This window comes from Empidonax traillii, unplaced genomic scaffold (assembly GCF_003031625.1).
Source record: "Empidonax traillii isolate 1590-97213 ecotype Southwest subspecies unplaced genomic scaffold, ASM303162v1 scaffold256:size688067, whole genome shotgun sequence".
Taxonomy (NCBI): domain Eukaryota; kingdom Metazoa; phylum Chordata; class Aves; order Passeriformes; family Tyrannidae; genus Empidonax; species Empidonax traillii.
The window spans coordinates 282,239-293,644 of NW_020955449.1; the positions used below are offsets into that span (position 1 = coordinate 282,239).

The 11,406-nt window shown below is 44.3% G+C and overlaps 1 long non-coding RNA gene across 1 annotated transcript; it reads right to left on the reverse strand.

Annotated features, from left to right (window-relative positions):
• Nucleotides 1-6,206: 6,206 nt before the first annotated feature.
• LOC114060066 lies at nt 6,207-11,233 on the reverse strand. The gene is made up of 3 exons (XR_003571813.1): nt 10,896-11,233; nt 6,647-6,815; nt 6,207-6,390 (listed from the first exon to the last, which is right to left on the reverse strand). It is a non-coding gene; the product is annotated as an uncharacterized LOC114060066 (long non-coding RNA).
• Between the last annotated feature and the right edge of the window lie 173 nt (nt 11,234-11,406).

Here is an 11,406-nt window from a genome sequence, read left to right on the forward strand (position 1 = left end):
AAGCCTGGTCCCAGCTCCTCTAAACCAGGCAAGGTATTCCTGTTTAGTAGCAAAGGCGAACTGGGGAGTCACCCTGTGAGTGAGTGGTCCTCTCTTTCCCCATCCAAAGAGCTTGTAAGAAGATGTGATAAAGAACTGTTTTGTTGGGTTTGGTTTTTTTTTTTTTTTATGAGAGGGAGCTATTTAATGCACCATCAACTACTATGAGAAAATCAACTTATGAGAAATATTACAGCGGAGAATTTACTGCCCTGTGATCTGTAGTTTGGAAATTCCTGGTGCTTACAGGGCAGCTACCATTTTGCAAGACAGAAACAAGTCCTTGGATTTTATATATGTTTGTGCTATTTTTGTAGGAATACTTTATTTCTGTGTTTTTTTCAGATGTTTTTCTTTAATACAAAATAAAGTGACTTTGTTTAAAAGGCTACAGTCAACCAAAACTTGGTCGTGCACAACCTGCTATGCCAAGATCCTTCTTCTGTTTGGTTGTAAGGCACTTCTGTAATAAATTACATCACTATATTTCCTTCCTTAATTTTGTATTTGTGTTAAATCCAGCTGTAATTTTCAGTTTATTCTGGGCCCAGAGCAAGACTTTAGGACTCAACTGATTAAATGATAGTTTTAAAAGGCAGTTCAGATTTGGGAAGGGACATGTTGTGCTCCCTTATAGTATCTAACTCCATTCTGAGTTACCCAGATCCATAACCTCCATTTTCATCAGAGCTGCCTTGTGCAATGGAGCAGGAGTGTGGTGTTAATGCTACTCACCGTCCTTGAGACAAGTGACATGTGTGTACGTGTCCTGTGGGGAAACTTCAGACAATACTCCTGGGCCAGGTTGCTTGGACCAGATGTCTTGTTTAGGTGATCTAAGCTGTTTGTCTCAGCACCATGAAGTGATGCTGCTTTGCAGGCAGGTACCAGAAACTATCAAGTTGTTATTACACCAGTGGAATTTTGATTTGAAGGTGACAGAGACACTCCAAATGCTGTAATACTTAGGCAATGGCCAATGATTACAATTTGCTGTTGCTCAAGAAGCTTCCTTATTCAGTAATAGTGATGTACCCAGCACTGCAGCTGGAGATGGGGTCTGTGGGGGTTGATTGCTGCAGACACAGAAAAGAACGCAGACATCACTTCTTATACCCTCCAGCATTACAAGGCTGTAATTAAATCCCTTTTTCTGACAAAGTCTGTATAAGCCCAAGGGATGAGCTGGCACTTGAAGCCTGCTGGGAGTTTGCATCAGTACACAGAACAAAAGGGGAGATGTTTCCCCACCATTTTATTGTCTGCTTATTGAACGTATCTTTAGCTCAGCTGGGTACTTCCCGGCACACAGGCTTAAAATGGAGCCTGCACTTTTTTTTGCTTCATCTCTTCAGGGGCAAATATACTGAGCCATTGATTAGGTTATTTTGGGATCATGGCATGGTACAATTGCTTGCTGTTATCCTGGCAGTCATTTCTCATGAGCCTGTTATGCACGTTTTATAAGGCTCTACAAAAAGCAGAGCTCCCCGAGAACGTTTTACATAGCACGTTTCTGATGTGCCTTTGTGTGCAAGTTGTTTGTATCTCAGTAGCAGCCAAAGAGCCATTCAGATGTGTTGGTTGCTATAGTAATTACTTTCCTTGGGAACTAAAATAATAGCTTACAGCTCCTGCAGCTCGCTGTTGTGTAGGCTGCCTTGAACCAGAGACAGTTCCATTTTGTTTTGGAGGGGGCTGGGGACTATAATGTATGCCAAGAGACAGACTTTCCTCTTTCCTTTCTATGCTTGTGCAGCTAATTTTGAATTTAACCTTTGTAGAGGATGTGCTACAGGTCTAAAGGTTCAAAAATAAAAGCAGCTTATGAAACAGTAGGACAGCTTTGCAGCTGCGGTTTCTGATGGAGCGAAGACACGGATTTGCTTTCCATTTCTGTTACTGAAAGCTGGTAGGAGAGGGACTGAGGCTCATGCTGAGACTGATCTGCAGTGCTGAGGACCCTACAGAACAGTGGGTGCAGGGCTCAGAGGAGTTTCAAAAATGCTTAAGCAAATCAAGCAGGAACATGACAAGAAGGACAGCTCTGCTTCAATCAGTATTTTTTTCCCTGGTGAAGCAACTACTGTAAGGACCAACATCTCTGGAGAGGGCTCTGCATTGTCATGGAGGAGGCACTGAACAGGAAGGCCTGTCAGTTGCTTTGGGCTACTGGACTGACAAAACTGCAGCTCACAGCCAGACGGGCTGGCGTGGCATGGCATTTCTGGATCTGCCAAGGAAGCAGAAGAAGAAAGGCAAGGGCAAGTGGCACAAGAACTTATAAGCCTGATTATCCTTCTGCATCACGAAGCAGCTGTAGGTCGACTGCAGACCACACTCATGACTCAAAGGGGTTGACCTACATAAGGGTCCCAGCACCAGGAACAAGTATCAACTTGGTTTTGCATTCAGAGGACACCGAAAGGGGAGGAGGATATTAAAAAAGGGTTTGGGGTGGGGGAGGAGATAGGATGAAAGGACTGAGAAAACAAATAGGGAAAGCATTTTGCCTCATGGTGCTGTCCTAGAAAATTTGCTCTCAGATTTATACATGGCTGCACTGGCAGCTGGCAGGGAGATGCCAAAGGGAGATTAGAGCATCACCTTCTAAAGGCTGCGAATGCACAGCAGTTCCTGTTTGAGCAACAGCAACAAACTGAGTTGAAGAGAAGGAGGGTGTTTGTGGAAACCACAGGGCAAAACTGGGCCCTCGTGTGTGATGGGGATGTGCTTGGCTTGCAGGCAGCAGGTGATAAGAACTTACTTCACCCACGTAGATGTGCAGATCCATTCCCCTGCTCCCCAATTTACGTAGTAGCATACACACAGGTTTTGTGTCTACACAGCTTTGCTGCTGAAGTACAGTGCTTTACCAACAGAGCTAAAGCAGTAGGGAGTTGTATGAGCATCCCCGTTCTCCCCAGGCAGTTCTGGATAAAGCACCCTTTGGCCTGCCCATGTTTCTATAGGAGGCAACAACAACAACACTGGTACAACTACAGCTAGGTGACTTTTTTAATGGAGGGATAGCCCTGGAAAGCCAAGGGTGATGCTGTTGCTGCAGTAAGTGGCAGTCCAGGACTGCTCTGATGCCCCAGAGCCCGTGGAGGCAGAGAGAGTCTGTGGATGCTGGGCATGGGGGGCTCAGCCTGCCTTGCCTGTCTGTCCCTCCAGCCTGAGACAGGCTTGTTGTACCCTGCCCTCAGGTGACACCAGGCTGGTTGGAATTCAAGAGGATGTGGTTTTGGTGTTCCCAAGCCCTCTTCCTCTCACAGTGTGGATGTAGCCAAGATTACTTGGGTAGCATCTCTAAGGACAGTCCTTAAAGATCACGGAAATCCCAGATAAGACAGGATGATAGACTTTTTCCAGGAAATCCCTGGAAAAAAAAGATACAGGAAATCTGGAAGTGCTTCATTGCAAGGACTCATGGCTCTCCATTGTATTTTTAAATTTCTTTTTATGATTACAGAGCCAAACCTTTAACTCACAACTGTCCCATTGTGCAGGCTTCAACTTTGAGGACATGTCAAGTGTCTGTTCTGTATTAAACTTGTTGTGATTTTTCTTTTTTTTTTTTTTTTTAATCTGGGAATTTCCTAAGGCCATAGCCCTTGGGCTAAGTTTTCTGCTTTTGTATCAGAAAATTTGGCTGCATTTTTAGTCCTGGTGGATTGCGGCATACCAAAAACCTAAAATTGTCCCTGAAGCACAGCAGTAGAAACAATATTTAAGACACAAAATCCTAAATGCAGAGGGGGAAAAAAAAGTATTCATGTGTCAAGATACTCTGAGAACCAAAAAAGTAAATCAAAGGTATGTGAAGATAAAATTTCACAATCAGTCCCATGTATTACTTAATTCCATAGAATATCATCTAGCTGTATTCATGGTGGCCAACACCTGCAGTTTTAGCAGAGTAACAAAATTTGTTTCTTTAACCCCAGTGGAGTCGGACATAGGAGAATCTTGGCTTTCCTTACACAGGAAATCTGCAGTTGTTATAGGGACTTTAAATCATAATTAAAAACATGATCCAAGGATGAGATACAGTCTCAAGTTACCACAAGGTGAGCAAAAGAGTTCGGATGGATTTAACCACAAAAATGTGACTTCGGATTTTAAGCCATGGTTTAGGTGGGGAGCAGGGGTAATTCATGACTTTTGATTTCTAAGATTGGCAGTACTGGTCTAAAGAATGATTAATGAGAGTATTTCTGGACCAATGGATTTTTCTTTGTGTTACTTTGGGAGTCAATTTTGTTATTAATTATTTTATATCTGACATTTGCAATGACTCAGAACCTGCACTTTAGGAATCCTTGTTATATTAAAAGCAAAAACTGCAGCTATGTTAAAAAGTCGGGGAGGCTGCAAAAACCTTTCTGTGCTGGAGAAATAGTTTGTGTTAGGTAAGTATTCGTGCTGGCATAATAATGATTTCTTCTCAGCAGCAACTCTTCTCCCGGAAAGACATCATAAGATGAAAAAAATCTCCAAAGTTTGCTCTCACATGTCATTAAAATCACTTATCTCACATCACTGTATGATAGGTAGACTGTCTAAAAGTGTGGCAACAGCTGGACAATGCATGAATACTCCTGTGGAGTGTGAAAGGCTGAAGTGTGTCACGGAATAAAGAGTGTCAGTGGCACCCTAAGGACATGCTTCATCAAGTGCAACTTCCTAGTCAAGTCACTGGAGCTCTAAAGGGGTAGCTCCATAGACCTTATCTGTATAAACAGCATTTCCTCAGGCAGGGAGGTTGTGCCAGACAAATGAATAGTCATGGAGTAGCTCAGGTGGTGATAACTATTGCAGTGGCATAAGAGATGGCTGACTGCACATAGATACTACCACGCATGGACTGAGCCTGATTCCTCTACCCCCACACGGTGTTGTCATCTATGCTGCCAGCAGCAGCCATGTCACTGTCACAGGTTTAGATGCTGTCAGATAGGGCAAAGTGAAAGTGGGAATTATTTAATTTAATTTTATTTTATTTTGATTTTCCTTCTTGTGAAGCAACACTTGGTGAACTCACCCTCTTTGTCAAAGTCAAAATCCCTGTGCTAGTGTCATGCTTGGGGAGTCCAGGAAGGTGGCAAAAGTAATGCTGTAGGGAAATCACAAGGGATTTACATCAAGGTCATTGCAGGTAACTAGGTGAAATGGTACAAAATGTTTTTTACGGCTTTAGCCAGCAGAACCTTCCTTGGAATAGGCGAAAATAAGAGTAGGCAACATTTTAATGATAATCAATAGAACTAATCCTGATGTACCCCATACAGCACAAGGACATTACTAAGCAGAATTGCTTTGTTCTTACGAAGTATCTGTGCTGTATAATGTGCATTAAACCACTCTGGAAGCCCAAGCAAAGACATAGACATATATAAGAGGTTGGTTTCTGCTTTGGGGTTGTAGCATCCTCTGCCCGCACGAGGATGGGGAAACATCTGTTCTGCACCCAGTCTCACCCTGTAGACATTTTTTCTTACCAGTCAGATCAGTTTGCGTTCCTGCCACAGCAAGCAAAGCAGTCCAGTGGTGCTGCACCATCATGAATGGAAAGAGACAAAGGAGATCAAGGTTAGAAATAGAATATAATAACTCATAGGAAAGCACTTGGCTCTCAGATATTCTCTCACTTAGATACTGAACCTTATGCTCCAGTTAAGTTTTCACCATCAAAGAGCAAAATGCAAACCACAGAACTTCAATTAAACTACTATATTAGCAAATCATATCCTTTCTGGTAGCTCGGGTAGCTCTTCTTCATAGGTGCTTACCAGGTGGTTATTCTGAGAAGCAGCCCCTGCTTCACAGATTGAGCACTGATCATTTCTAGGAACTGCTGCCTAATATAAATCCAGAATTGTGAGCCATTCCTTCTTCGGGGATGCAACACTCAGGAACAAGAAAATGCATCCAAGATCTCTGCTTTTAAAACGGAGCAGCTATTTTAAGACAGTGAGGACAGTTCTGATATCTGGATACAACTTTCCCCACAGATGGCAGTTCAGGTTGTAAGCAAAGGTCAGACCTGGCTGAGGGCACGATTTGTGTCCACAGAACAGGAAAGCTTTTGACCTCCTCAGCAGGACAGGCTGCCCCAGGATTGGAGCATTACACTGACAGGTAGCCAGGGCCTCTTACCTTTGCAGCCATGTTGGTCAACCCTCTTTTCTCTCCACACACCCCGATGTCCTGCTTGCTCCTCATGATTCTGTGTCCGTATTTCCTGAGCCAGGCAGGACAAGGTTTCTTTCAGAGCACTTGACTATGCACAGGGCACAGCCAATGTGCGTAGCACATCCATGTCTCCTGGACATGCCAACAAGCAACCTGCCAGCAAAAGAAGAAATTTTGGAACGGCAGATTTAATGCTACAGCCACAAAGAAGCAAAGCCATCCCTGGATGGGGATGTGAAAATGCTGTTACAGTGTCTTAGCAAATGATGTCTACTATTTATGCAGAAAAGAGTGATCTGAATCAGAGAGGAAGTACTGGCTAGACAGATATGTTACAATGTCCACCCAATGCTGGTAACCAAACAAACCATATAGGTAAAAACCCATCACCCACATAGGGGCCCCATACCTGGGGAAGAGCTGTGACATTGGGACTTTTATCTTTGCTGAGACTGAACCGGTGCAAACAAGTGTAGTGGCTCTTGTCTGCTGGTGTATCTCTGCTGTATTCAAGTCTGAAAAATCCCACACCTGTCAGGCTGCCTTTTTATCCTTTTAACAGAGGGTAATCACACATTCTGTGTATAACAAAGAAGAAAGTGTGCAAAATAAAAAACATACATAATGGAAAATGCCAAGATGAAAGTTTCAAATGCAAGCTGATTTTGTCCCTTCATGCCTAACTTTCAGTGAAAAGTACTTTTATTTTACAGCCATTGATTCATTTGCTCATGGGGCCTCAGTCTCACTTGGTGTGCTGAGCAGGCTGTGCCCAGGTAACTCAGTTTTTGCTTTCCTCCCACTCAGACAGGGAGCCCAGAGCTCCTCAGCTCTTCCGCTGGTAAAGCTGACTTGTTTTCTTCTGAGTATTTTTCACTGCTGCAGGAAAGTGCATCACTGCCATGTGAGTGAGCAGCTGCTGCAGTCTGCTGCAGGGGTAGAAGACTGATATGTAGACAGATTTTGGCCAGGTGTGTTCTGGCCATACACTTTTCAAGGGATCATTTGAAATACTTAAGGCCTGATTTCAATGAAAATGCAATTTTATCTTGCACTCAGTTCCAAAAACCAATTCTGAGGTTGCCAGCTCACAAGTAAGAAAATGAGCTAAAACCAGTGACTGATGGTAAGCAACTGGTTTAAGTAACTTGCCTATATTACATTGATGAGAAATAAAGCAGTGTCATCACTTTTAAGCTCCTTGTGTATGTGTGCATCTGTATGCACACTGATTCTGTATACAGACAGAAACATAGTGGTAATGAACAAAAACATTTGAAAACTTTGTGTCAGGTGATCCAAAAGAAAACGTGAGATCTGCTTTTGTGATTTTATGGACTATGTACTTGAACTGACTACTGTTGGGTTGCCCCTGGAATGGAAGCATTTAAAAATCATGCTCTTCAGGTGCAATCAAAGGAATTATTTTTTTTTTTTTTTCCAGAAGTACTCGATAGACAGAGATAAACTTCTCTAAGTTTACTTAGAGAATTAAAACTTGGAGTTATTTGGAGTCTGATGCCTTAAGAAACAATAAATATCCCAGTATTTCTGATCCTTTTGGAAGTGCTGGCAATAGTGCAAGGTTTGGTGATTCTGCCATGTAAGGCAATGTAAGTCCTTACTGGTCAGTGGATCTGACCTCTACCACAGCTGTTTATCGACACAAGCACACACCAATTTAGGTATTCAAGCCAGTGTCAAATATGCTGAGCAGTCACGGTTTCTACTAACAACAACTAGTGTATCACATGCTTAGAACTACCAAGTTTTGGCTTCAGAAGCCTTACAATGAGTACCCAGACACAGGGGTCTCTAGGCTCCTGGTGGATTGAAAAGAGTTGCAAGGAGAAGCACGAGCTGTCCAGCCCAGAGGAGAGCATGGATAAATTAGAAAGAAAATAATAAAATAATTAAAACGGAGAAGAAATTCTCAGTTTGTTTTGTCCAGGTATATTGGAGTTTTCACCATCCCTCTGCAACTGAGGTAGAGGCAACTTCCAACAGGACGGTGGTCAGAGCACTCATTTCTTAAACTGCTGAGACTAAATTCCCAAGAAGGAACAAAAACCCTGCAAGTGTAATGCTTTAGCATTGTAAGACACATTCCTCGCTACAGCGAGCTAATAGCCTAATGTAATATAAATTACAGTAAAGGATGTAAGAAAGGCAGGGCACAAAAGGAAGAGGAGTGAAAATTGTACCGGTAACGACATGTAATTCCAAACTATGAGCGTAATTATGCGATTTAAATTTCTGCAGGGTTTGGGGATTTTTCCTCATATCATTGTTCTGCTCTTTCTGTAATTATGTGGTTATACTTGATTGCACAGTGGTAAGCAAATAACACTAATTGCTGTTCTTATTGGAGGGTAGCGAACTGAAACCATGACTTCTGTTTATCACCTCCAGGTAATAAAAATTGTATGAAAAGAACTCTTTCAGGCAGCATTAGCATCTTTCTTCTCTCTCTCTCTCTCTCTCTCTCTCGCTTATAGAAAAGCAGCAGGTCTGACAGTGAAATCTGTCTGCCGAGTCAGGTGCTCAGTTACAAACTTACATAACTGGGGCGTATTTCCATATTCCCTCCCTCCTTTCCTATGCTTGAGGCACAGGCAGAAGGAAGGACTGCTCCAAGGATGCTCACAGTAGTGAGTGAGAAAGCCCCAGTGTCACAAGTTAAATATGTAAAATATCTTAACATCTCCACAGTGGAAAAATTAAATACTGTACTAAGTCAGCAAAGCAGGGTCTGCTCCCCAGTGGCACTGGAACCCATATGCTGCACAGAAGCATCCTGAAACTCTGCTGTTTCTTGGAACACTAAGTAAATAAGAATTTGGTTAAACAGTACGTCACAGGATCACACAGGATGGTTTTGGATTGGAAGAGACCTTAAAGATCATCTTGTTCCAAACCTTTATGGAACAAGACAAACATGGCAGGGTCTGGTGTCATTTCCCCATTTTCAGAAAAGTACTTCTAAGTACATGGAGGAAACTATTAAAGAAAATCTAATTATTGCAGCATTTCAATGCCATTTTCTGACTCTGGTACATCCTGTGATTTCTCAGGCTGTTACTTTTTGCAATGTTATGGTGTAAACGTCTGCTAAAATCCCATAGCTCTACCATATAAAACTAATTCACTAGAAACTTCACCTTGCAAGTAAGCAGAAATATCAGTAGTGTATTTGGAAAGAAGTGCTTTATGCTCATAGATGGCACGTTCCTCATTGACTGTTTCAACCTACAACAGCCGTAAGCACAGCTTCAGCCCTGTGGACTGTATGCTCTCAAAGTTGCAATGTTCTTTGTTAAAAAATAGGTACAAGAATAAGAAATACTGAAAGAAAAACATAAACTAGGAAACAAAGACCAAAGAGAAAACGAGAAGGTGAGAAACACAGCAAGTTGAGTTAAATCAAGTGTATGTGCTTGTAGATAAGATGATTAGATGAGCTGAGAGATGCAGATTCACATCATGCCAGGCAGAAGGGGAAGCTGAACCTCCTCCTACTTCTTGGAGGAGTGCCTTTACTACTGGATTTCAGGATAACAGAAAATGTGTAAACAACACACTATCTGCTTTCTTTTCTAGCTTTCAAAGCCTACAAGTACCATTTCAGATTAAATAATGTTTTATTTGATAGGTGTGAGGTTTGGGGATTTTCCCCACACACACCTCAAAAGAAGAAAATAATAGCATTTACTTTGGTTGTCTTCTGAATCATTTCCCTCCCTCCAATTTGGCTGCTGAACTGAAAAAGCAATCATATATCCATTCTCCAGTGATCTACTTCCAGCAAGGCTCCACTTCACATCCATCTTGGTTTGGCAGCCACAGATGCAGAAACTAATTCAGCTAGAAAGTCCTGTAAGCCATTTTAACACTGGGAGTCTTCTCCCCATGCCTCCATTCACAAGGAAGGCTTCTGCTGAACAAACTGGCAAGACACAGATTGGATAGGTGGTCTGGTCTGCAAGACAGTTAGAAAACTGGCTAACAGGCTGCACTCAGAGGACGGTGATTAACGTTTTTAACTTGGTTTGGCAGCCTGTCACAAGTGCCCCTTCCCCCCAGGACTAACACTGGGCTCCATCCTGTCCATCTTCACAATGATTTGGACGATGGGGGTTGAAAGCACCTTCATCAAGTTTACTGATGGCACTAAACTGGCTGGTGAGGACAACCTGCCCTATGAGGAAAGACAGAAGGAGTTAGGTCTCATCTTCCTGGAGGAGAGGAGGCTTGGGGGCAGGGGGCTAATCTCAATATACCTCAATATATCTCAGCCTCTCTTCACAAAGAGCCACGTGGAGGAGACAAGGAACAACATGAATTTTTTTACAGTGAGAACAACCAGTGACTGGAACCCAGGGATGTGACGGTAGAGTCCCTGTCATGGGATGTTTCCATGCTGCTACTGGACAGAGTGCTAGATAATCTCATCTAGGCTCCCTCCCACAAAAGTTGGACCAGCTCCCTTCCAGCCTGGGCTGCTGGATGGTTGGATGGCACACAGGCAGAGAACAGGCTCCCAGAGCCGCCTTCGGCAACATCGTCCTGAAGAAGGAACCTGAGCAGACCCACCTTTTGCCAGCACACAGCCCTGCGTGCAGCACAGCGCGAGGTGTGCGGGCAGGTCTAATGCTCACCGGGATCGCAGGGATCGCACAAAGTGCGCTGCTGTTTCGCACCGATGGACACCGGACCCCATCGGCCCACTTGAACTTCTTGCCAGGGGCCGAGGGCCAGCTGTGGGTGCTCAGGAGCGGCCACACGGCTCCCCGAAGCCTCCGTGACCTTGCCAACTCGCGGCTGCCGTGCCCCTCGAAGCCGGGACACACCGGTCGCGCCGGGGGCCCGCGTTCCCCGATGCCAAATCAGCTCGGCGGCTCTGGAAAGCAGACAAAGGCGGCGAGGCCTGCAAGAGGAGGCGGTGGGTAAAGGAAAGGGCCGCCGGTCCGGGGGCGCTGTGCAGGCCCTCGGGGCCCCTCAGCCCGTCCCCGCTTGCCGCTGCCTTCCCCCGCCCGACCCTGAGGCTCCGCGGGAGGCGGGGCCGGGGCCGCCTCACAGCGCTGACGGGCGCGCTCCCTGTCCAATCGCCACGGCGCTGACTCCTGATGGACACCCGCACTGACCTATCGCCGTGGCGCGCTCGCTCCC